Source organism: Pyxicephalus adspersus, chromosome Z (assembly GCF_032062135.1).
Source record: "Pyxicephalus adspersus chromosome Z, UCB_Pads_2.0, whole genome shotgun sequence".
NCBI lineage: Eukaryota > Metazoa > Chordata > Amphibia > Anura > Pyxicephalidae > Pyxicephalus > Pyxicephalus adspersus.
In genome coordinates, this window is record NC_092871.1 from 55,936,824 (window position 1) to 55,963,568 (window position 26,745).

Sequence of the window (26,745 nt, forward strand, 5' to 3'; positions counted from 1 at the left end):
CATCCTACAGCACTGTCAAAACCTGAATATCTCGTTTCAAGACTGGGCATTTCACTGTTGAAGATGAGCCCCACAGTGGGCACCCCCAACCTCAACTGACTCGGCAACCTGCGATGCTGTCCATGAGCTTATTATTGAGGACCTGGGTTCTTTCTGGGTAAAGCCAGGAACTTCTCAGCACCCCTTCGTACATCCCCCCGTCCCAGTAATAACTTCTCCTCACTCTCTCCTGAGCTTCTACAAATTGCTGAGACCTGCAGACCCATTCCTACCCCCTTCCTCAAAAACAAAGTTCTAACCTAGTGTTTCTCAACGATTGTTCAATGGCATTCGAGGGTTCCTTCAGAGGTTGCTAAAGGTTCCTTGAGCAGTGAGCAATTTGTGCCTCTCGGGTCAGTTACTAATGACCCCAATGATCCAGTTGACTATCTGTAAGGATGACATTCTTCCCTAATGCCAGCAATGTAAGAGGCATTTTTCCTACTGACCACCACGCCAACATACTTTGAGCTTTAAATACAGCAGGGGTTCTCTAAGACTGGTAAGTTTTTTAGGGGGACCCTACATTAAAAAGATTGAGAAAGGCTGTTTTAGTTCTACCACAAGGTAATTCAGCACTGCAATTTCTAGTGATTTGTGCTCTGCTAAGCTATCTTTGTTGATCTTACTTTCAATCTTCTTACTATCTGTACACATAAATCACAATGTTCTCCAGTCCCTTTTAGCCAGGTGCACCACCCGGCACATTTTAGTAACCATTCTGTTTTTTGGGTGGTTACTGATGAGTTGGGTCACAATTCAGGAGCTGCCACCGGCCTACAATTTTTTCCCACCCAGCTTACAAAAATTTCTGGGTTGAGCACTGAATCATTACTCCATTTGTGTTCATTGTATGCATTTAATTTTAGCTAATTGTGGTGCTGGACAGCTGGAACCTGCACAAGTTAGCAATGGCTGCTCTCCTTACAGTTTCCTAATAATGAGGACCTGGTCTGAAGGTACCACCACTGACTATCCTTCATGCTTAGGCATTGGCCATAGTCCATATTGACAACATCCAAGGGGGTGCTGAGAAGTTCCTGGCTTTGCCCAGAAAGAAGAGAGCCAGAGTTATGAAATAACAAATTTATTCAATATATTCCCCCGAGATTGATGCACTTGGTACAGCGTAGTTGCAGCTTTTCTAGACCGTTCAAATAAAAGTCCTTTGGTCGGGTCGCAAACCAGCTCCCAGAAGCACATCAGAAATGTCCTCAAAACTTTGCCCCTTCGGGTGTTTCTTCAAATTCGGAAACAGATAATAACGCGAAGGGGCCAGGTCAGGTGGGTAGGGGGGATGGTGGACCAATTGGAAACTTCAAAATAGGCCAAAACGGCTTTGGATGCTTCAACTCGTTCCTTCTTCTGATCACTTTTCAAGCATTTCGGCACCCACTTTCCTGGTCTAGGATAGTGGTGATAACAAACCCAACACGCTCCTGTGAAATGTCAAGTATCTGGGATATCTTTTTTGTGGATATTCCCCAGTCCTCAATAATCAGCTCATGGACAGCATTGCAGGTTGCCGGGTCAGTTGAGGTTGGGGGGCGCCCACTGTGGGGCTCATCTTCAATGGTGAAATGCCCAGGCTTGAAACAAAATATCCAGGTTTTGACAGTGCTGTAGGAAGGACACTTCTCCCCCAGTGTTTGTGACATCTCAGTGTGAATGTCCTTTGCTGACTTTCCCTGGAGAAACAAAAACTTCATGACAGCCCGTAACTCCAATGACGTGAAACGTGCTTGTGCCTCTGCCATCACAGCTTCTCACTAAAAGAAACAGTCAGTTTTAAGAATCGCAAAGATTTGATATTTGCACAGTTACATACTAAGATATTAGACTGTCATATGCTCCCACACTCATTTTTCTATTTCATTTGGAAGGAGGCAAAGCCAGGAACTTTTCAGCACCCCCTCATATCAGTGTCACTGTCTTTACCCCAATCAACTAGCATCCAGTTACATCCGAGAGAGGGTGGATGTACAGGCATGTGAATTTTCCATAACTTCCCTAAACAAAAAAATGTTTATTCCTGAAACCAATACTGTTTAGCCAAACATATCCAATTGCCCCAGGTGATAGGGATAGCGGTGAGGTGGTTCTTTAACGACAGATCCATTTTAACTCAATCTGCCTCCCAAACGGTGAGGAAACCATTCTACTTTGCCCATAACATTCTCCGAATAGGTGCCCATACACTAGGGTACAGCTGAGAAAATAGCAACAATGGCACCAAACTATATAAAGGTAGCATTTCTCATAGGCCCCTAGAATAGAGGTATGTACTCTCATTAGCTGGTACTGGATGGGTAGATGCCTTAGGAAGCCAGGAACAAAAGGAAGTTGTTAATTGCTCCCCTCATTTTTAGGAACATTAGGAGGAAGCCATCCACAGTCATGCAAATTTACCGACTCAAAAGCAGATGCCTCCGCAGCACGGCTGTGTTAGGTAATCCGCTGCCCAAGCCTTGCCTAAATAAACACTGCCCTTGTCAATGAGAAAGCCAGTGCTGGTGTGACTGACGCTTTGTAAATATTGGCAAGATGGTATTTTCCGTTTTTTTTCTTCTCATTAAATTTAGCAGCTGGGTGATGCTCCCTAGAAAACCCCCCTCTCACACCCCTCAGCAAGCATGTATCATGTGTCACGCTTCCTGGACCACCGGCTCAATGTTACACCAAGCAGCTTTGTAAGCCAAACCGGGCCTGTCCTCATCCCCAGCACCCCTAGGGGAAAACCTTTCTATACTCTGCTGCGAGTTAGTCATTACAATAGGGGGGTAATGTGATAAAGGGCTTAGAGGAGGTACAAACTGCAGAAATGTGAGCTGTTCGGGAACTTCTTTGAAGAGATGTGTCTAAGTATCTATGATTGTCAGAATGCCATTGTCAAACTAGTACGATGGTTTGGCTTCTTCTGGCCTCAGGGGCATTCAATGATTGCAGCACCATGAACAGACCCATGGCTCGGTGTTTAAAATAAATGTGGAACAAAACAGTCAAATGCACCATAGAAGAAGGGATTTACATTGAAAAATATTTGTATCCCAACCAAAAGGTGACAACACAGCCTGCAGTTCTGGAATTTAGTAGGGTATTAGGGTAACCTCACTGTTTCCTGCATGTTCATATGCTCATGCCATACCACCCGATAAATTTGAGATTACAGTAAAGTGTAACAGAATGAAACCAAGCAGGCTTACATTGCAGACATTCTAACTATCTGATTTCTGTTGTGTAGAGATTATAAAAGTTGTTGGAAGCCTAATTATTGAAAAAAAATTTAAATAGTTATATATTTTAGGCAACACTGTCACCACAAATTTACCTGTACACAAAAACATTGCTGCCAAAAGAAGAAGCAAGCTGCACAAGTCCCCTACCCCCAAATACCCTAACCTAACACTTAACAGGAATTAGAGTCCATATAACTAGGCAGTTACAAATTTTACACAGAAACAAAATTTTAAGGCAGTAGTACACTAATAAAAATCATTTATTTTTAGCAGACTTTCTTATGTGAGATACATGTGAAAAGCAGTAGAGTTCTCTGTATAGTTTCTGAATCTCTCCTTTTGTCTAAATATTTGTCTAAAGATGTGGTAGACATGTTCATAGAGTATCATCCATAAGACTAAAGAGAAGACTCAAATTAAGCTAGCATGCATGCCTAAAGTTTGTTTGCAACCAAAACATGACTACTTTTTGAAGACAGTAAAGGTTTGGTAAACTCCTGGTTGTTTGTTTTCCTTTTGCAGTTTTTGTCCCAATGGGAAGATTTGCCTTCCCCTCCTGTCCTAAAGACCCAGCAGGAAAAGAAGGAAACTCTCTCTACTGCAGTGTTTCCCAGCCAGGGTACCTAGGGGTTCCCTGAGCTTTGAAAATTTTGTGCCTTCCAGGTTAGTTTAACCCCCCTAGCGTTCTAATTCTGTCAGTTTTTTTATACAAAAAGTGATCCTTTTTTTTTTGCATAAAATTTTTTATTTATATTATGGGCCTGTAATTCCTAGGATTAACTCGCAGGTATGATAATTATATTATATTAAAATCATAAATTATAATATAATACATAATTATAAATATTAATTTTAAAAAATAATGAAATAATAGAAAACAATGTAATCTTAAAATAAAATATAAAATTAAAAATGTACTTTTATTTTATTTCATGTTGTGTGGTGTTTTTGTACTGTAAAACCCGTTTAAAAGCAGATTACACTGCAATCTGCTTTAAAATTTCCCCCCCCAACCCCCCCCCCCCCCCCAATACATCACCACTCGCATCACCTGGAAGATGAATCATCCTCCCGGGTGATGCGAGTGGGGCATGTCCCGCCTGCCTCACACAGACACTGCTGCTGCTGCTCTGCATCTCCAGGGGGATGCAAAGCACAATGCAGAACTTCTGCATTATGCTTCACATCTCACTGCAGATGCGAGCAGCAATAGCAAATTCGGGGGGTGACCACCCACAATGCAGAAGTGCACAGCAGGACCATCGCCGATGGAGTGTGGGGCAAAGGTAAGGGGGACATCTAAAGTTACCCCGAGTGTGACTCGGGATTACCGCTTTTTGCATGTAAAAGCCACCCAGAGTCACACTCGAGATTACCGCTAGGGGGGTTAAGTGACCTTTCAGCTATCTGTATGGGTGGCATTCTTCCCACTGGCCAGCAATGTAAGAGGCATTTCTCCCATTATAGTAATGTACTCTGAGCTTTGGATATAGTATTTATAACAGGAATTCTCTAAAATCACCAAGTTTCCCTAGTTATTTGAAATTTAAAAATGATGAAAAAGGTTGCTCTAATGTCAGAAGAATACTCACTGAGGGGGTTGTGATCTCTGCAACAAATGCCTTATTTGGAATATTTCTCTTGGTTTGCTTCCTATCTGTCTGACCGCTCCTTTCAAGTTTCTTTCAATGGTAACTCCTCCTCACCCATTCCCCTCCCTGTTGGTGTTCCCCAAGGGTCTGTCCTTGGACCAGTCCTCTTTTCTCTGTACACCTCCTCTCTCGGTAGTCTCATATCCTCTTTTGGCTTACAGTACCATCTGTATGCTGATGACACTCAAATCTATCTGTCCACCCCTGACCTGTCTCCCTCAATCCTGGATAAGGTCTCATACTGCCTGTCAGCCATATCATCATGAATGTCTGACCAATTTTTGAAACTCAAGCTGGATAAAACAGAACTCATCATCCCCCCTAAAGTTAAAAATCTCCCCCTGACATATATCTAACTGTTAACAACACTGTTATTCGGCCCTCCCCTCAGGCACGTTGTCTTGGTGTCACCTTTGACTCGGCCCTCTCATTTCCCCCCGATATTCAGAATATTTCCAAGTCCTGTCACTTTCACCTACGCAACATCTCCAAAATCCGCCCCTACCCCTAACCACCAAACTCATTGTACATGCTCTTATTATCTCTCGTCTGGACTACTGTAACATCCTCCTCTCTGGTATTCCACTAACCCGACTCTTTCCTCTACAATCTATTATGAATGCTGCAGCCAGACTCATCCATTCTTCCCTCTGCTCCTCTTCCGCTGTATCTCTTCGTAGTTCTCTTTATTGGCTTCCATTTCACCTGAGAATCAAATTCAAGCTCCTGTGCTTTGCCTTCAAATCCCTACACAGTTATTGTCCCACTTACAATTCTGACTTAGTAAAAAAAAAATAACCCCCCAGCCGCTCTCTCCGCTCCTCCAATGACCTCCTAATGTCTTCCTTACTCATAACCTCATCACACGCACGGATAGAAGACTTCTCTAGAGCTGCCCCAACTCTCTGGAATGGTCTTCCTCCTCCTATTCCCCTTGCTCCTACTTTCTGCTCATTTAAAAGAGCACTCAAAACCCATTTTTTCAAACTTGCCTACCCATCTTCTTCTGTCTTTTGAAACCTAAACATCAGCAAAACAATGTGTATATCAACCTACAGGCAGAAGACCTCTCTTAAGCTGGGTACACACAAGCAATAATTGTTGTTGGAAAGGATCTTTCACGATCCTTTCCAACAACTAAGAACTGCACAATGCATGAACATGTGTACATACAGCACCGTTCTGCTCTATGGAGAGGGGAGGGGGAGAATGACAGAGCGGCACCCCGCTGCGCACTCTCCTCCCTCACTTCCATTACGATCGTTCGTCGGCCATCATCCATGGATCCGCCAGGACGGTCGCTCAGACGATGAACGTCAGGTGCCGTACACATGCCAGATTCTCATCTGAAATCGGCCCTGTGCCAATTATTGGACAAGAAGCATTGGACGAGTGTACAAAGCTTATGGGCTGACTTCTGAAACAATGTCTAGCACATGTTTGAATGATCAATATTGCCTCCTTCAGGGTAAAGTTAATAAGTTAATGAGGTTGCTTATTTGACAGCCCTTTTCTGGGCCAAAGCTCAAATCTGCTGGAAATACAAAACTTTACTGTATCCAGAGAAAGTTTTCATTTTTATCTCACTGGAACTAAACATGTCTGCTAAATGACACAAAGACACGGCTAAAATCACATGAAGAGCCAAGAAGAGGAAAGTATCAAGAATGGCTGTACAAGCCAATAGGCTTTACCTTTGGAATGATTGGAAAGGTTGAGAAACTTATTTTTTTTTTTTAATTTCTGCCCATGTCTTCACTAGGGAGATCTTCCTTCCTCCTTGTTCCAGTTAGGAGTATCACTCCGAAAGTAAATGAGGAAAAATCTCCTACAATAGGGTCAGAGACAAAAAGAAAACATCTCTTTAAAAAACTAGGATAAAAATTTTTAATCGTCTGTCTGGTGTTAGTGCTTTCTGTGTCGCTACTGACTTCCTGTCCTAATCACTGGGGTCATACATGATAACCTTCTCCTTGAGATTACATACAACAACTAGATAGAAATTAAAGTACACAAAATTATATACGAGGGGGTAATGAGAAGTTCCTGACTTTGCCCCCTTACAGAATAAAAAGAAAAATGAGTGTGGGGGCATATGACAGCCTAATATCTTAGTATGTAACTGTGCAAATATCAGGTGTTTGTGATTCTTAAAACAGTTTTTTTCATTTAGTGAGAAGCTGTGATGACAGAGGCACAAGCAAGTTTCACGTTGTTGAAGTTACGGGCTGTCATGAAATTTTTAGTTTCTCCAGGGAAAGTCAGCAAAGGACATTCACACTGAGATGTCACAAACACTGGGGAAGAAGTGTCCTTCCTACAGCACTGTCAAAATCTGGATATGTCGTTTCAGGACTGGGCATTTCACCGTTGAAGATCAGCCCCGCAGTGGGTGCCCCCAAACCTCAACTGACCCAGCAACCTGCGATGCTCTCCATGAGCTTAATATTGGGGACCGGCGAAAATCGGCAAAAAAGATAGCCCAGATACTTGACATCTCACGGGAGCGTGTTGGGTTTGTTATCACCACTATTCTAGACATGCGAAGACAGACAGCAAAAAAGTCATGGCTTCCGTTTTCTGAGACGGAGACGGTATTCTGTTGGAGGACTACCCACCTCAGGACTCTAGTACCACTGGACAGTATTATGCTAACCTCCTGGAATAGCTGAGGGAAGCAATTAAGACGAAACGCTATGGAAAGTTGACCAAAGGAATGCATTTTTTGCAGGACAATGGACCTGCGCATACGTCCAACCTTGTGGCTGTCAAATTGAACACCCTTGGTTTCCAATTGGTCCACCATCCCCCCTACTCACCTCACCTGGCCCATTCGGACTTTTATCTGTTCCTGAATTCGAAGAAACACCTGAAGGGGCAAAGTTTTGAGGACATTTCTGACGTTAAAGATGCTTCTGAGAAGTGGTTTGCGACCCAACCAAAGGACTTTTTTTTTGAACGGTCTAGAAAAGCTGCAACTAAGCTGTACCAAGTTCATCACTCTTGGGGGCAAATGTTGAATAAATGTGTTATTTCATAACTCTGGCTCTCTTCTTTCTGGGCAAAGCCAGGAAGTTCTTAGCACCCCCTCCCCCCTCGTGTGTGTGTGTGTGTGTGTGTATATATATATATATATATATATATATATATATATATACATAAAAAATCTGTTGCAAAATGAAAATACATAACACATCCCTATGCCTCACCAAACTGAGGCACTTGGATGCTGGATAGACCCTCAGTGCTGTCATATGGGGCTAGACGGTGTTCCATCTGAAGTGCAATTACCAGTAACATTTTACAATGCATATTTGGGAGGAAAAGCTAAACGTACTTATGGCCATTACAAGGTGCCTGGAACAACCTAGGAAATAAGGTTTGTCTTTTTTTTTAAGTTTACAAGTTTTTTATGTTTTTGTTTTAGTAAACTGAAAAAAAACCTAACCCTTCAAACTTAAATTTCAATAGCTGTGAAAAGTCTTTTTTTTTGTAACTAGGACATGCAATTATCACCATCAGTCAGCCTGACTCATAGTGAAGATGGTATTTGGTCTGACTGAAATCTTTTACAATCTTATTTGGATTTACTGTACTATGTCATCTAAGGGGTTACCTAAGTTATCCACTTAATTTGTATGGAATCATGCAGGTCCTTGTATTATATAGTAGACAATTTATTTTTCACATCATCTTCTGGACTTCAGCAGTTTGCTTTTTTGTACTAAAAAACTTTGGTAACAAATGATTTGTGCTGATAACAACAATAATCAAGCTGCTTTTTTAGAAGCCATGAACGAATGTTCCAAAAGGAATTTTTGCTTAAGCCAGGATTGAAAGCAGCAGGAGGAGGGGGAGGTATCAGCGTATAAAACATTTTTGAATTCCCAGACTTGCATACTACAATTCCCCCTCCACCTCCTCCTGAATTGTGTAATCTGCAGCCAATTGTCCTAGCAATAGCTTCCAATCTGTTCCAGCAATAACCTTGTAATGAGGCCAAATTACATTTGGGGATCATGGTGAGGGCTCAGCTGGGCACGGATGTGTGGCTGTTTTTTTTAAAAACTGCAGTGGTTGTTCTGATTGGCTGCACAGACAACCACAATCTGTGTCCTGTGCCTTCATTGTGCCCATGCATTTGTTTTTTGTTTTTTTAAAATATACATAAGTTAATCCTTTTTTCAGTTAATTTTATTTGGTCCTTTTACCCAGTAATAGCGATATATTATCAACAGCCTCTGTTATCTTATACATCTAGTATTCTCCCACAGTAAGATCCTTTTGTCGTTATTCTTGGCTCTGTCCCTGTCCACCAGCGAGTTTTGGTGTTTCCATATACTTTTGTGTGTTTATTCACCTTAATAAAAAATTAGGCACAGATAGCATGAGTGCCTCATAATGGTCACATTTGCACAGATTTAATAAATAGATAGGGTAAAATCAAAGTGCAGTATAATTAGGACTTTGGATAAATCTTTGGTGTTTGGCAACATCAGTGCTACATCAGATCTAGGGCTCTCTAATCAGTAGGGAGCATCGGATATTGTGATTGGAGGAAATGTGTACAATGATCCCTTGACAACATTCATCAATCGAACATGGTGGATTGATGAATGACTGATTGGGAATGATTGGTTTACATTTCTTTGGAGAGGAGGTTAGCGGGGTGCCACTCGCTTCTGCTCCCCCCACCCCTCTCCATAGAACAGAATGGTGCTGTGTTTACAGTGCTCATTCATCTGTCACCGGAAATGATTAGATTATTTCTGGTGACAATCCTCTGACACCTATTGAACATCTGTACAAGACTTATTTAGGGGAACATAGAGTAGAAAGTAGAGGGACTACGGTTTCCACACAGAAAACAAAGATCCTTCTCTACAACATGCTGGCAGGGGGAAGGGTTTTTCTGCTGATCCACTCATTCTTTTGCTTACTCTATTATCTCCTCCTGTGGGGCATGCTTTGTTAGCACATGAGCATACAGCACAGTCTGATTGGTTCCTCAACACTCTGCCTTCCTCTCCCAGTCTGTGTGTTGCTATTGAGGAATGACAGAACAGTGATAAAAACAATGAAACAATACTGAACGTCTAAAATACTGCACCATAAACTAATAATTAAGTAACTTTGACTTTTATTGCACACAAAGAGATGAATCACTAGGTATGAAGTCATGGAAAGTGAAAGGAAGACTACATAAAACCTTTTTTTGTAGAAATTGGTGGTGGGTGTAGTCAAAATAACTATTAGGCATGTGAAAATTTGTTGTGATCAAAGATTTCACAACATTCTGCAAACATGGGTTATGAGTGACAGCTTGAAAACCTTGGCAGACTGGTGAATGTCTCATAGCAAAGTTCTGAAAATTAGAGGAATTAAGAAACAGAGAAGTCTGAAAGGAGTGAGAAGTTCTGGCCAGGCAGGAACAAACAAAAAATATGTGAGGAGGTGTGAGCCAAGGTTCTAGAACAAGTACAATGGAAGACCAGAAAGGGAGATTGGAGAGGTAAGTGCTCTGGCTTTTGCAGCACTAGGTCTCAGGTTCAAATCTCGGGACCTAGTGCTGAATAGACATTAGTGCTGAATAGACACTCCGGTCTCCTTCCACATCCCAAAAACATGCAGTGAGGAAAATTGGCTTCCCCCCAAACTTGACTAGAGTGTTACATTGTGAGCCCCTTTGAGGGACAGCTAGTGACATGACTGTGGACTTTGTACAGCGCTGCGTAATATGATGGCGCTATATAATTACTGTTATAATAAAAAAAATAATAATAATATTAAAAAATTAGACACTTGCAACAAGCTCTTCTGTGCATCCTAAAATATATCTAAATCTAAATTGTAACATCCCTGCCATGTTTATATGCTCTGTCCTATTAAGATATGCTTTTACTTCCCGTCACAAGGACACAACAGGAAGACAGGAAATCAAAAGTAAAGGACAAACTATTCTTAAAAAAGAAATCCCCTAATCATGGGTCTCCATTGCAATATCCCCCCCCTAAACACTAGTGTCCCAGTGCCACTGGCAGCCATGCACACCCAAGCCATCACACTGCCTCCGCCATGTTTTACAGATGATGTGGTATGCTTTGAAACATGAGCTGTTCCACCCCTTCTCCATACTTTTTTCTTGCCATCATTCTGGTAAAGGTTGATCTTGGTTTCATCTCTCCAAAGAATGTTTTTCCAGAACTGTCCAATCTAGCCTTTCTATTCTTGAGGCTTATGAGTGGCTTGTACCTTGCAGTGCACCTTCTATATTTACTTTCATGCAGTCTTCACTTTATGGTGGACTTGGATATCGATACGCCTACTTCCTGGAGAGTGTTGTTCACTTGGTTGGCTGTTGTGAAGGGGTTTTTCTTCCCCATGGAAATGATTCTGTGATCATCCACCACTGTTGTCTTCTGTGGACGTCCTGGTCTTTTGGCGTTGCTGAGTTCACCAGTGCTTTGTTTCTTTCTCATGATGTACCAAACTGTAGATTTTGCCACTCCTAATATTCTAGCAACTTCCTCGGATGGGTTTTGTCTGTTTTTGCAGCTTAAGGATGGCTTGTTTCACCTGCATGGAGAGCTCCTTTGACCGCATGTTGTCTGTTCACGGCTTTCTTCTACATACAAGAACCCCCCCCCCCCCCCCCAACAAACCCCCCCCCCCCCCACACACACACACACACACACCCTCAAATCAACTCCAGGCCTTTTATCTGCTTAATTGATAATGATGTAACAAAGGAATTGCCCACACCAGCCCCTGAAATTAAGTGATTGTGTAAAAAAGGCTTTAGTTCCTCAAATTTTTATGCAATCCTTTTGTTCAACCCACTGAATTAAAGCTGAAAGTCTGCAGTTCAACTGCATCAACAGAACCAAATTTAGAAAAAAGTTGTCTCTATCCAAATATTTATAGACCTAACTGTAAATATTATTGGATTTCTCATCACTTCCTGTCCAAAGACAGTGGTCACCAGATAAAATAGTACAACCAGGACAAATAGTGAGTTGAACATGTGCAGCTTTTTGCAGTAAAAAGGCATCGCCTGTCCCTTTCTGCAATAAAGCCCTGCCTGGTCATCAATTTTTAAAGTGAAACTTTAGTTCCATTTTAAGACTTCTTTATTAGATCCAAAACTAACAAAAATGTTTTGGTTTTTAAAAATTGTTGCTTGAAACTGCTGGAAAATATATGCCATATGTGCCATGATGCAACAACAAATTATGAAGAAAAAGAAGAGCATTCCACCACATATGCACCACATGGTGCCATTGGCCAAGTCAAGGAAAAGAGAAACGTGGGTTCCAGTAATTCTAGTAATGACAGGCTGGTGTCTCTTGCACACTTATGTTTAGAAAGTCCTTGCATCCTGTGGACAGGGTATACGTACAGAAGTTACCAAATCTACCCAGGTCTCCCAAAACAATTGCTGGATAAGGGTTGAACACCAGGGCTTTTTCTCCCCCTTTTTCAGAGACATAGGGCCTGATTTAATAAAGTTCTCCAAGGCTGGAGAGAATACACTCTCACCAGTGAAGCTAGGTGATCAAGCAAACCTGGAATGGATTTCTTCAACGCCATTTGCTATTTGCTAGCCAGATCCATCCCAAATCTGGTCCCAGATTTGGACCAGATCCATCCCAGGTTTGTTGGATCACCCAGCTTCACTGGTGAAAGTGTATTCTCTCCAGCCTTGGAGAGCTTTGAAAAATCAGGGCCATAGTGTGAAGCTGCAGCGCAGAGCTGTCTCCAGTTAGAGGAAGTTGGGACAGTAAATAGCCGATTGGTTACGGGTTGAGTGTCAGACCTTCAGATTAGCAAGCCATGGTCTCTTGGACATCGACTGGAAGTATGTGCCAGACCACAGCCGGGTCCTGATTAAACTGCATCAGAATTCAATCCTGTAACTCCTTCATTACAACCGGATCTCCAAGAGAGTGGTGAGGTATTTCCGGCATGGAAACATAATGACAAACTCCCTGAATGAAGACCCTGCAGTGCAGGGGTATTGTGACCAATACAAAATGGAATTAGTTGTATTCAGCCGCTATATTTTTTTCTCAAATGGGAAGGATGGACACAACTTTTTTTTGCAAAAAAACTGTGCAGCCACACCCTGTGTATCACATAAATAAAATAAAAAATAACACTATCAATAAAGGCGACATTACATGCATACACCATTTACACAAAAAATTATTATAGAACAATAAAGGCAAAAGGATGTCACCGCATAGAAGAGGATCTGGCAAACTGGTTTTAACTGATGGGTAACCTTTATACACAATAGTTTAATTTTGGCCCATTTCTCATTATAAACCTAACAAATACACCACATCCCAAATATATCCAACTGAAATACCAAAAGACACTATAGAAATGTTTAGAACAGAGGGACATTATGATGTCATAGAGAAAACAAAAAGAAGGGTTTGTAAAGGTAAAACTTGATTTGTTAATTTATTTAAAAATTAATATTAAAACACCATATAAAAGTTCAGACAAAATATTGAACAATATGAAACAAGTTATATAGCATTCCCCTGCTCTTGACATAACTCCCTAATATATTGGGTTTAGCATAGGAGAGCCAAACCAATTTCCTTCTAATACATTGGGCGAGTGCAAATCCCATCCCCAATTTCTCTCGACAAGTTTCGCAGACTTAGTCTGCTTCCTCAGGAGAAGTAGAAGAACAGCAAGAGTAGTCTAGCGGGTCCCACCGGACCCTGGTTATTTGAGCTGGATTGTTGTTGGATGGGCGAATATACTAAAGCTGCGTTGTTCACTTTTCTGGATGTTTTAATAATGTTTAAATAAATTAACAAATCAATTTTTAACTTTTCAAACCCTTCTTGTTTTCTCTGTGACACCTTAAAAGTCCCTCTTTGCTAAACAATTCTATAGTGTTTTTTGGTATTTCAACCGTTATACACAATATTAATATTAATATATTAGCGAACCTGTGCCTTGTATTGCATGGCAACCACCAGGTTTTATTAAGGAAATTCCACCATTAAATGTATACATCGAGAAGAAAACCCATGTAAGCTCTGAATCCATTTGGTCAGAGTTTACACAAGGCTATAAGTTTTCTCCATTCCTCCATGCGGGTGAGCGCAGGCCTAGTGACAGGTTGCTTGAAGACACAGCCCTACATTACAAGAGGAATTGGGAAGAACAAGGTTTTTTCTATCACTCTGGCAGGTGAGAGGACAAGGGGAGGGGGGAATTCAAATGACCTGGATTCTTTGTCTTTAATGGGAAAAACTCAGACTCACTTTTTAAATGTAAAATTAGAAGAATGTTACCCATTAAATTTGTGATCAGTACTCTCTAATGCAGCTGCTGAGGACCTGCAAGAAATTCTGGGAATAGTAGTTCTCCAGCAAGGCAGGTTAAAGTTAGGCATGATTTAAGCAAAATAGCAGTGAGATGGTAGCAGGATTGGTTTTGGCAGAGACAAACATGGAATTAAACACTGGATAAAAGGTTGCAGATGGTTGTGGCCACTGCCAAGGGCAAATAGGAAGAACACAGAGAAACAGACGGGCACCACATATGAACATGAAGATAGAGCGAGCAGATAGAAAACGTGGACATATTAGCATAATTTTCTGCTAGTTAAATTTCTACAAATAAAGAGAAGGAGGAACAGACAGAGCTGGGCAAATTAAAACCATCTGTACAAATTGTTAAAGCCAGCTTGCAATCCCTCTATGCCCCACCCCTCCCCTATGGAAAATATCCCCATATTTTAACCCTTATGCCACAATGTAATTTAGGTTGGCCATACATGGAACAACATAAGCTAGCTGTGTGAATAAAAGCCATTTTTTTTTTATTACGGCGCCTTGTAAGGAGCGAAGTGCAATTGATTCTTTGCCCTGGACCTGATTGACACCAGGGGGAAGAGGCAAAGTTTTCCTACGCATGTTATGTTTGTTCAAGTAAAAAATCATTATTGGAAAAATTGATAATTGCTAACTGTAACAACCACTGTCTAGTCTGGGAAAACCAGACTGCTCAAATTCCAGCCTCAATGACCTCCACTATATAGAATTCTCACTTGTTTACCATGTGTTACAATGTCAAGCTGGCTCTTTACATTACATCCAATAAGTTTGAAGGTTTCCTATTTCGTCAACAGGGAACAGGTCACATCTCCTGCCATGCAACAGTTCCAAACCGGCTGTTAGAAAAACACCGTATGATCTCAAAATCAATTATTGAGTATTTGAAATCTGAAAAAAATTTGCCTCTGGTTCAACAGCCCTGGTATGCATATAAAAGTGAGTATTTGTGTTTGAATTTATATTATTTATTATTATTATGCTTACTCAAGAGCCAAGAAACATGTGCGATTAGTCTTAAGTCTGGCAGTTGACGGAATGTGTAAGAAGCACTCTGGAAAGTACCATGCATGTTATATCCTGTCCTGGTTTAATGGTTCCACTGTGTAAGAAACTGAACACTAGTGTTGGAGTTCGAATTCAGGTTGTCCCTATATTTGACCCGAATATGGCTGTTCGAATTCGGGTAGACCCAACCCGAAAAACATGTCGATTACAGTTTCGAAGTGGGCCCTGCCACAGTGCCTAAGGACCTCCCCCATAATGTCTAGGACCCTCCAATAGGAGCAGGGATCCTCTCCTCCATATTTATCCATATCCACATGATACAGAGGCAGCCATTGGCCTATAAAAGGCCAGGGCTTGCCTGCATTTACCACTTCTTACAGAGATCTGCTAGCAGACACAACCTCTCTGTGCTGGTGGCAGTGTCAAAGCAAAATAAAAGTGGTGTAGTTAGTTAGACTGTGTCACTATTAGTAAGATAGATAGTTGGATTGTACTGTATTGCTTCAGTCCTGTAATCTACTGTACTCAGATAGGTAGAGTGTTTCACTGTCACGTAGATACATAGTTGATCAGTGTGTTACATACAGGCAGCCAGAGCCAGGGTACCCAGACGGCGTGCACACCATCACACTTGTATCAAGAGACAGTCAGACAGACACAGTGAAGGACATCACATTTGTATACTGTGCTGCCTATTACAAGTGTCAGCGCTGAAGGAACGTGCCGGATACAATACAAACAGCGCACTTGCATTTTTTGGGTAAATCCTAACCCCCCCCCCCCCCCCAAATAAAAAAAAATTCCGCTTACTGTAAAAATTTACACTTAGCTTCAAAGTATTTTGCAGGGTGTGAAGCCACACAAACATTTCAAATGTGCCTAGCCAAAGAGGAAGGGGCAGCATTGCCAGGGGGAGGCAAGGAAAGCAGTATGGGTTGGTTTTTAACTGCAGAACCGAGAAGAAGCCAGTTTCCTGTCGGCACATACAGGAAAACGGTCTCTTCTGGTGATGATGATGATGATGATGTTCTTGATCCGACATGGGGCGAACAAGGAGATTATCATAGGCAGGAAGGGAAGAGGAAGAAGAGGAGGTTGCAGAGCGCCCTCAAAGAGGAGATGGAGGAAGAGTGTAAAAGCTGCCAACACTCGGCAGTCTTCACGTACCAGTCAGGCAACTCATAGTTGTCCATCGTCAGCAGCTGTCACCACAGGTGTGCCTCAACAACCCTGGACCGCCACCACGAGTACCAGCTCCAGACCACCTTTCAGCCCAATTCGATGTTCGCCTGTGTGGGCATTTTTTTGTGTCCATAGTGATGACAACACTATGGTCATCTGCAAACTGTGTGGTCAGCAGTCAAAACGAGGCAAAAACCCAAACAAACTTGGAACAAGTTGCATGAGCACACATTTAAAAAGCCATCACCCGGTAACCTGGCAGGAACACCCAGACAAAGTACAAAGCTCTGTGCGTCGACCTCTACCCCAAAAGCAAGTTCAAGCTGCTTGATCTTCCTCCGCTGCCTTTCCTCCTTCTGCCACCAAAGGTCCCTGTGCTGCTGCTAGCAATTTTAGTGGGGGATGTAGCCGAGCATTACCTATTACCTTTTTCAGGCTCCACCAGTGGTGAGGATGAGCTCTAACGCAGATCAGCTGGTGTTTGTCGCATTGCTAGCAGTCAAGACCAGGCATCATTGCCATCCCCCACACCTTCTACCTCATTATCCAATCTTTGTGTGGTTAGCATTAGCAGCATCCAATCTTCCATCCCCAAGATGCTGCAGCGCAAAAGGAAAAGTGGCCCAACTAACCCCAAAACAAAGCAAATCAATGCGGCAATTGTACAGCTGATTGCGTTTGAGCTCCTCCCTTACCGGCTGGTGGACTCCAATGCACTCCATTACGCATTCCTCTGCACCAACCCACAGTATGTTATGCCCAAGTGGCAGTATTTTGCATAAAAATGTGTTCCTGCTTTGCATGAACATGTGCAGAGCATGCAGCTCTCTGGGAAGGCGTGGCAAGTTTCTGGCAAGGTGAACCTGACAACCGACAATTGGTCCAGCAAGCACGGACTGGGAAGATGTATTTCCTACACAGCTCACTGGGTAACTTTGATGGCAGCAGGGGAAAATGCAGCTGCAGGACGGCCTGCATACCTAGATCTGCTCAGAGGACATCACCATGCAATCTCCTTCTCCACTTCCACCTCCTCCTTTGACTCATCTGCCCCAACTTCTTCCTCCAGGGACACTTTGCCGTGGGGACCCAGCACCTCCCATCCACCATCATCTGTTCCCCGCCAGCAACAGCCTGCAGTTTGCCATTTTGATGCACAAGTCAGACGTTGCCACGCAGTCCTGAGGTTGCGATGCCTCGGCTCCCTCAGCCACACAGGCGCAACCATCCTAAGTGCCCTGCGGGAGCAGGAGGGCATATGGCTAACTCCGCATGGACTCCAGCCAGGCAAGGTCGTGTTTGACAAAGGGGGCCAATCTGCTGGCAGCCCTTCGTTCTGGGAAACTCACACACGTACCTTGCCTGACCCATGACATGAACCTTATAGTACAACGCTTCCTGGTAAAGTACCCAGGCCTCCAGCCGCTGTAACTGAAGGCCAGAATGTTGTCAGCGCATTTCCGCCGGCCTTACACAGCCAGTGCCAGTTTGGTTGATTTACAGCGAAACTTCAATCTACCGGTGCACAGGTTAATTTGTGATGGGGCTACTCATTGGAATTCCACCTTTTACATGCTCCTGCGGCTGGCTGAACAACAGAAAGCGGTGGTGGATTACGTAGCAGAGTCTGCTCATTTGAGACACTTACCTACATTACCTTACTTTAGCCCTGTGGAGTGGCTGCAAATTGAGGACTTGTGCACTGTATTGTCACCTTTTGAAAGGGCGACCAGGATGATCAGCAGGGATCAGGCCTGTGTCAGTGACACCATCCCCATCATATGCCTGCTGGAACAGATGATGGTGGAGCTCAGACACGAAACAGAGAGGATGCTGCAGGAAGAGATGACGTTTACAACATCATCTCGGACATGCGTGCCTACTAGGCATAGTGTACCGCAAATCCAGGAAGAGGAGGACGTTGAAGAGGATGAGGATGAGGATGAGATTGCAGGCATGGGAGAAGGGGAGGAAGGGGCGGAGGAGAATAAGAAGGGTACATGGCATCCATCCACCCAAACACAAGGCGGCATGTTCGGTGGATAGCAAGACCAGGCAGAGGAGGACAACCCTGTGCTGCTGTTCGACCCACAGGAGTCTGGGTCCAGAATTCCTTCAGCTGTGGGAAAATTTAGCCACATGACAGCCTTCATGCAGGAGTGCATAGCCTAAGATCCGACCATACAGCACAAAAAAAACAAACACTGACGACTATTGGATTGCTACATTACTTTATTCAGGTTACAAGCCTGAGATAGAACAACTCATCTTACCCCAATATAGGGGAACTAAAATGCAGCACTACCAAGAAATGCTTGTAAGGGATTTGTGCTTAGCCTTTCCTTATGCCAGCAACAGCAGCAGGGATCCCTATGGCAGTTCCACCAGCCATGGCAGTCAAACAACTACCTTAAGCGGCATGGGTGGCAGCAGCAGGAGAGGTCGTCTAAGCCAAACTATGCAGGCTTTTTTTCAGCGGAGGAAAGCCGCAATTCGAGCAGTAGTTGCCAATGACAGTCAGCAGCGCTACTCAGTCATGGTGCAGGAATACCTGAGCTTTACATGGGGGGACATCTGCAAGCTGCAAATCCTAGACCCACTCCGCTACTGGGCATCCAAGCTTGAGCAGAGGCCAGAGCTGGCAGAACATGCCATTCAGATCCTTTCCTGCCCAGCCACAAGTGTGTTATCTGAAAGAGCGTTCAGTGCAGCTGGGGGCATAGTGATTGACAAGCGCATTCGCCTCTCTCCAGAAAATTTTGACCGACTCACTTTTATTAAAATGAATAAGGTTTGGATCGGCAATAACTTCAACACCCCCTCTGCAGAGTGCACTGATTAGTCAGCAACTGCTGCACGGCCTTCTGCACCTTGATGGGAAGAGCACTTTCACAGCCTTCTGCATCTCCTCTTCCCCCTTGTAGCCCTCTACTACCCTCTACCTCTACTCTGTCTCTGAGGCCTAAAACTTGCAATGGAGCTGTGTAACTGGCTAATTTTTGTACGAAGGACCTCCCTCGGGGCCCTCCATGTACTTTGAGACCTATATCGCTTGTAACGGAGCTGTGTAACTGACTAATTTTTGTACAGAGGACTATTTCTGTATTTCTCCCAAAAAATACAGATATTTAATTCTGATACCATTTGCTATCTATCAAAAAAGGCAGAAAAATTTCTGTATTTCTCTTAAATAAATACAGATATTTCATTCTGATACCACTTGCTATCTATCAAAATAGATGCCAATTGCCAATACCGTCCTCGCTCTGTCTCAAGGCCCATTGCCTCCTTCTCTTGCTGTTGCTGTTGCCGCCTGCCCAGTACTCCATTCACAAAAATTTTATTACACACTTCTGGGTGTCATTGACGATGCACTACACTTAGCTCTAGATGCCAGTTACCAATGCCATTCACGCTCCGTCTCAGGGCCCATCACCTCCTTCCCCTGCTGTTGCTGCTGCCTGTCAGTACTCCACTAAAAACTGTACACTTCTGGGTGTAATTGACGATGCACTACACCCAGCTCTAGATGACAGTTACCAATGCTGTCTATGCTCCGTCTCAGGGCCCACAGCCTCCTCCTCCTGCTGCTGCCGCCTGTCGGTACAACATTCACAGAAATTGTACACTTCTGGGTGGCATTGACGATGTACTACACCCAGCTCTCCATGACTTATTTCAATGCAGTCTTCCTGGCGATAGCTGATCAGAAGACACACATTGTTACTGCTTTGCTGACCCACGCTCCATCTCTGGTCCTCCATCCTTTTGTCTAATGTCACTGCATTACCTGTCCACAACTTTATGGATGTCACTCCTTACACATGTCATCCAGGTCATGATGCCAGTTAGCAATTATTATTATTAATAAACAGGATTTATTTAGCGTAAACACATTTTGCAGCTATATAAATAAATAGGGGTGCGTAATGAAGCTATGTGACTGGCTAATTTTTGTATGGAGCTTCTCCCCCTTGGGGCCCTCTGCCTCTATCTACTTTGAGGCCTATATCACTTGTAACGGAGCTGTGAAACGGGCTAATTTTTGGACCGGAGGAACCCCCCCAGGGCCCTCTACCTCTACTCTGAAGCCTGTGTATGGCTTATAATGGAGCGGTAAAACCTGGCGGCGAAAAAAAACACAAGCTATATTGGAATCAAATTTCATTATTGCAAGGCAAAAGGACTACAAACTCCCATGAAACACATATATAGGAAATATGTTGCCTATCAAAACATTTTTAAAGCAATACAAAGGCCTACGGATGAAAAGCATATAGCAAGGTGGCACTACACTGCTGTCACTCACCATTAATAAACCAAGAGCCTTTTCATATGTTTAACTTTAGGTTGTTCTTTAAAATAATAAAGTTTGAGGGCGCATCACATACTGATTTACCAAAGAGACTTTTCATAAATGTTTTAACTACAACAATTTACACTCCTTTTTCATAATCCTGAGTGAAAGTTGTTTGAAAACTTTATAAAAAAATCCATCAAGTATCAATATTTTTTTATATAAACATTATATGGTACAGAGTTTTTGCATATGTAATAACCCTAGGCAAAAAATAAGATTATTTTGAAATAACTTTTCTACAGGAACAGAAAATCACATTAACATTATTTACAGAACACATTATTTACTTTTCAGCTGGGTGTTTAATCCAAGTTTCTACTTCCCTACATCCATGTCCATCGCTGGCTGGGTTTGAGATTCACCAATGCCAAAGAATTGTTTAATAGAAATCTCTAACTTTAAATGATAATATTACATGATTCTACAACTAATTACCCTCCACCCCTATGCCTTTGTTCTCCTGTCTACAATCTGCTTGCCTGGCAGAGTCTAGGCGGCAGCTGGCAGAAATACCGTCACCTTTATACATTAACTTTATACAAATGTGGGACTTCTGCAATAAAACTCATTTATTTACCTGTTCGCAATCATTTTTGTTTTCAAGGCTTAGTCTACACAGACATTTTCCCCAGCGTTTAACCTGAGGCTTTAAAAGCCCATGTTTGAAATTCCCTTGCATTCCAATGGGCTAATCTACACTAGGACATTTCCTTGAGGAACGTTTATGAGCGTTAAAAAATTAAAACGCGGAGTTAAGGATGGAAAACGGCCAAAAAAATGGGTAAGCGCTTACATTAATTTCAATAGGGCGGTTTCCCACATTTATAAGCACTTGAAACGTAAACGCGTTAAAAACGCTGCATAGGCGTTTTCCAGCGTTTTAAAGGCAAGCTATAAAACGCTAAAAAAAATGCATAGAAACGCAGTAGGAATGTTTACATGCGTTTTTAAAAACTTCTGTGTAGACCCAGCCTAAAGTACACTAAGCTGTACATGTACAGCTCACTAAACGATGGCAAGACTACAACAGGAGTTAAGTCAAGATGGCAGTTTTTTATTTTTTAAATTTTAGTTCCCGTTTACCTTAGCTAGCCTGGCTGCAAGCACTTACATCTGAAAGATGGATATTCTCTAGGGTTAACGCACACAGACATGCACACAGTAATGCAAAAAGGGGGTTCAGTATGGGTGGACACTGACCTCCAATACTGGTGAAATGTTAAACATTCCTTTCTGTCCTGCTGAAAGAACAAAAAAAGAGGGTGAAATTAATACCAGATAGGTGTTCTAATCCTTAATTACAAAATAAATCTAAAATTACACTCATCTGTCCTGGTTACAAGCGTCACAAGCACTGCAATCTTCACCAGCCAAAATAAAAAAACAAATAAAGTATGTGAATTCATGTTCATCCCAAGGACATGCCAGTATACCTGGCCTATCCAAGCATCTTACCTAAACATATATAGTGTACTTCAAGAAAAGTATTGCGAACAGGCAGATAACTATGTTTTATTGCAGAAGGGGCAATAAAGAAATACAGTCCCTTTAAAAGGGCAAAAAAACAGACTCTTCTGCAATAAAAATCTTGCTACTCCCAGCCCGATGGTCCTGAATAAAGTGCGCCACTTTAATGTAAAGCTGGGTGATCCAGCAAACATGGAATGGATTTCTTAAAAGTAATTTGCTATTTGTTAGCAAATGTTTTCAACCCTGGACCAGATCCATTTCAGGTTTGCTGGATCTCCCAACTTCTCTGATGAAATTGTATCCTCTCCAACCTTGGAGAGTTTTATTAAATGAGGCCCAATGACAGGAGCGTTGCTTAGGTGGGTGATCCTGTAATTGTTCAGCCAATCCAGGAAGGAGGCAGTCGAGGACAGATGTCCCCAGCTATCCTCATGCTGAATTGGGGATACAATAAACAGAATGACAGGAGCTCCACCCAGCAATCCAACACCCAGTAAGAGTACGATTCAGAGACTGACAGCGCCTTCTTTTCCGAACTGCTGGATCTTTGTTTTAATTGGCGAGCAGTAATGGTTACACCTCCCAATGACTTGGCAGGTGGTTTTGAAAACAGATGTGTTCCAGAGCTGAGTGATTTATTTTTCTTTTTGCAAAACCCTTGACTGGGAGACTAGGTGCCAAAGCTGGTGGCCTTGGCATCCTAGGGAGTAGCCTAAGTAGACTACCTGAAAATCCAGCCCTGAAGGTAAATCAGTATCAAACATTCCAAAATGCTGCACACACATATACAAAATTCTGTCCATTTCTTTGTTTAGAGAGTAGATGCAGTTGTGTACTTTTGATAGATTTTTTTGATAGGTGAAAACTGAGTTAATGTAGAAGAAGAATCAGTGTTTAAAGAAACAGTATGAAACATTTAGCTGATGAACTGATGCCAACACCCAAAAGATCTAAGATTTTAATGGGGAGAAGTGGCTGAGCCTTGACAAATTAAACAGACGGTGCATCTGCTTACAATAGTAATGATGTTTACTTGTATTATGTGCTCAGGTAAACACTCGGCATATGTGTGTGTTTTCTCTGGTATAGCTGCACTTCAACAGATACACAACAGAAAAACAGCTAATCTAAGAACTCTGTAAAATTGACCCTGCAGAGTCTAGCATCCAGCACATGGCCATTAGGTCTTACATTTGTTAAAAAGGCACCTCTACCAAGAAAGTGAGCTGTTATAGACTTCCAATTAAAAAGCTTGTTTACCAGGGTTTCCCTATATGAAAGCATACTTGTACTTATGAAAACACCCCAAAAACCCAAACCCAGCTCCTACCAATGGCACCCTCTGGGACTCTTATTTTCAGAAATCATGTGCCTATATTATGGTCACCATTGCCTTGGGGAAAAACTAGGTATCTATAGGTATGGGACACACATGCACATTCCCACCCTCTCATGCCCGAACACAACTGAAGAATTAAGCTGCATACACACTTGCAATTTTTGTCGTTGGAAAGGATCTTTCAAGATCCTTTCCAACGACAAGGGAGTGCACGATGCATGAACGGTGCTGTACATACAGCACTGTTCATGCTCTATGGAGAGGGGAGGGGGAGAGCGACGGAGCGGCACCCTGCTGTGCGCTCTCCCCTTCCCTTTCATTAGGATCGGCTGTCGTCCATCGTCCGTGGATCCGGCAGGTCGGTCGTCCGGACGATGGACGACACCGACTGTACACACGGCAGATTTTCGCCCGATAATTGGCCGATGCCGATTATTGGGCGATAAAAATCTGACGTGTGTACGTAGCTTAAGACTTCTGATTTCTAAGGTGACCAATGCTATGCAACGATTAGAACGTATAACAACTTTTAACAAAATGTTACTGAAAATCAGGACATACCTGATCAATATAAATAAATAATAAACAAACACTGATTGGGAATGCACATCCAAATGCTGCAAAAATGTGTTCAAACGTGTACTTTGGTGTGCCAATATCCACATGCATTGAGCTGTGCTGGCCTGGTGACATTTTTAACATATTGTTTTTTTTTCATGCATTAAGGCATCAGAGTGAACAGAAAGTTCTCCACCATTATAGTTCTCCTTTAAAATGAAGCTGTGTATGCCTTTACTACTACAGAAGGGACATTAAGCAACACACTATTTCCATACCTGGAGGAAGGGGGCTTTAATCAGAAATCTACTTTAAATGGCTTATCAGGGCAGTGAGGAAAATGGGGCAGAGGTAACTACAACCTTTTTAAGCTCCCTCCTATAAAACAAACATTTTACTTTACTTTTCAATCAGTGGGTTGTATACAGAGCCTGCTTCTTTTACTACTAGCCAATACATGTCCAAAAGGAGAAGTCCCAGCTGCCCATTTGTAGGAATTTTAGGATCATGAGGCCTGTAGAAATATTTTCCTCACAAACCTCAGTTGTTTTTTTTTGTTTTTTTTTTACAACAGTTTCAGGTATTTTATCATTTTGAATGTCAACAGTCGTTGTACACATTTTGTTTTACAACCCAATAATTTTTAGTTTCTATAAGTTACCTTGATGTTTATGTTATATATGTACAATAAATTATCCAATCACACTTTAGTATAACTGTCACCTAAACCGACTAAACATTTACTTTGATTCCCCCCAGCACTAATGTTTTGCCCTAGGCAAAACATGGAACACCTATACTAGCATCAAAAATACTATCACATCCTTCAAAGTACGCAATGAATGTTGTTTTTTTTAGGGTCTTCTACGTCCTTGTATGTTCCTCTCTAGTACTTGTGAAGCCAATCTAACTATCTCACAGGAATTTTCTGTCGGAGCAGTGCAAAAAAATGTCAAAAAGGCAGCCAAATTAATACTGGCAAATTGTTCAATTATTTAAACAAAACAAAATAGAAAGAAAGCAAAAAGTTTGAGAGAGAAAGTCTTGGGATTCTGGCTCGCCTTCCTGCCTCTTCCATGCAATGGCTTCTGCCAAATTCCCAGCCTCAGCTTTAGTTTCATCTGAAGGCAGCAGACCTGATTGTGTTCAGCTATGGATGGCATTTGAAAACAAAGACACAAAACAAGAGAAAGGATAGAATCCCAGTTCCAGAAGAAGCAGCGAATGCCAAAGCGGATTCTTAATTCTGAAACTTATTATGTTGAGAATTTTTGGTCCTCTTAAATTCACATGAAAGATCACTACAGATAATCATTTGTAAACATTGATTTCAACGGTCTCCGTGCTTCAGTTGTGTTGTCCCCAAAGCTAAGGCCATCTCAAAACAGGTTTTAAAAAGTTGACCCCCAGCTGCTGTCAATACAGTTCGAATGAAAGGGCTCTCTATTTTAATAATGCAGAATAAGGTAACTTTGGCATTAGATTTTTACGAATTATTATTAAACAGTATAGTGCCAACTTAATATGCAGCGCTGTACAATAAAAATGGGTTGCAAATGACAGACAGGTACAGTCAGTGACACAGGAGGAGGAGAGGACCCTGCCCAGAAGAGCTTACAATCTGGAAGGTGGGGGAAGTCTCACACAAAAGGAGGGGAGGTAGGGATAGATGGGAAATAGTGAGGGTTTAGGAGACAGAAGAAGACGGGTAGGGAAATTTGAAAAAATGGGTTTTGAGTGTTCTTTTAAATGTGCAGAGTACAAATGTGCAAGTAGAAGCAAGCCAAATAAGACGAAGAAGACTATTCCAGGGAGTAGGGGCAGCCCTGGAATAGTCTTGGAGCTGTGCATGTGACGAGGTTATGTTAAGAGGCTTTCCAGGTAATTCAAGAAGCTCTATTTATAAAACAGAATCAACATTTCCTTAAATATTCCCTGGTGGGAATTAATTACTGCCTTGATATACATGGACCTAGAAAATTCCCACAATGGAATGTTTGAGGGAATGTCTAAATCACCATTTTATAAATAAAGCCCACAATGTTGGAGCTTTATAAAAATTGCATATTCTTAACTATATTTTACCTTGTTTGAAAAAAAGTGAAAATGTAAATTCACTTAATGGTAAAAAATCATAATGGTAAAAAATCATAATCAAATTTTATTTTTTGTTTTCAGATTTTCCCAGCTATGGAGGTGTGGTTATATATCACTCTAAATTTCTTTCATTCTTCCACAGGCGTTTGACAAGTAAGAGTATGAGGTCCAATTTTCTTTCCAAAAACACATAAAAAACAAAAAAAAAAAAACAATGCCCTCAGTTCAAATGCAACAAACACAAATATTTTGCTTTTCAATAAACAAAATTCATCAGTATACTGTTGGCTGAATTATCTTCAGTTCAGTGCCAGGATTAAATATATGACATGAGAATAAGAAACATTGCCATCTGTGACCTGTAGTTAGACAAACCACTGAAAAGGCGCAGGTTGTCAGCCTCACAGAGGGCGGATTACTTTTCAGTAGTTTGTTGACGGAA

The 26,745-nt window shown here is 42.1% G+C and overlaps 1 protein-coding gene and 1 long non-coding RNA gene across 6 annotated transcripts in view; one reads left to right on the forward strand and one right to left on the reverse strand.

Moving 5' to 3' along the window:
- The window catches only part of EXD3 (exonuclease 3'-5' domain containing 3), a 234,500-nt gene that overhangs the window by 157,737 nt on the left and 50,018 nt on the right, over window positions 1-26,745 (reverse strand). Inside the window, exon 2 of one of the 5 annotated variants that reach the window (XM_072431330.1) lies at window positions 6,622-6,755. The exons of 1 other annotated variant lie outside the window; for it this stretch is intronic. The gene's annotated coding sequence lies outside the window, so the exon portion shown is untranslated. Of the gene's footprint in view, window positions 1-6,621; window positions 7,045-22,039; window positions 22,081-26,745 lie in introns of those variants that run through there. 3 more of the 5 variants (XM_072431332.1, XM_072431329.1, XM_072431334.1) reach the window with 3 other exon arrangements.
- Window positions 10,345-26,513, forward strand: LOC140344284 (uncharacterized). Its single transcript, XR_011923539.1, has 3 exons — window positions 10,345-10,439; window positions 15,087-15,228; window positions 26,385-26,513. It is a non-coding gene; the product is annotated as an uncharacterized lncRNA (long non-coding RNA).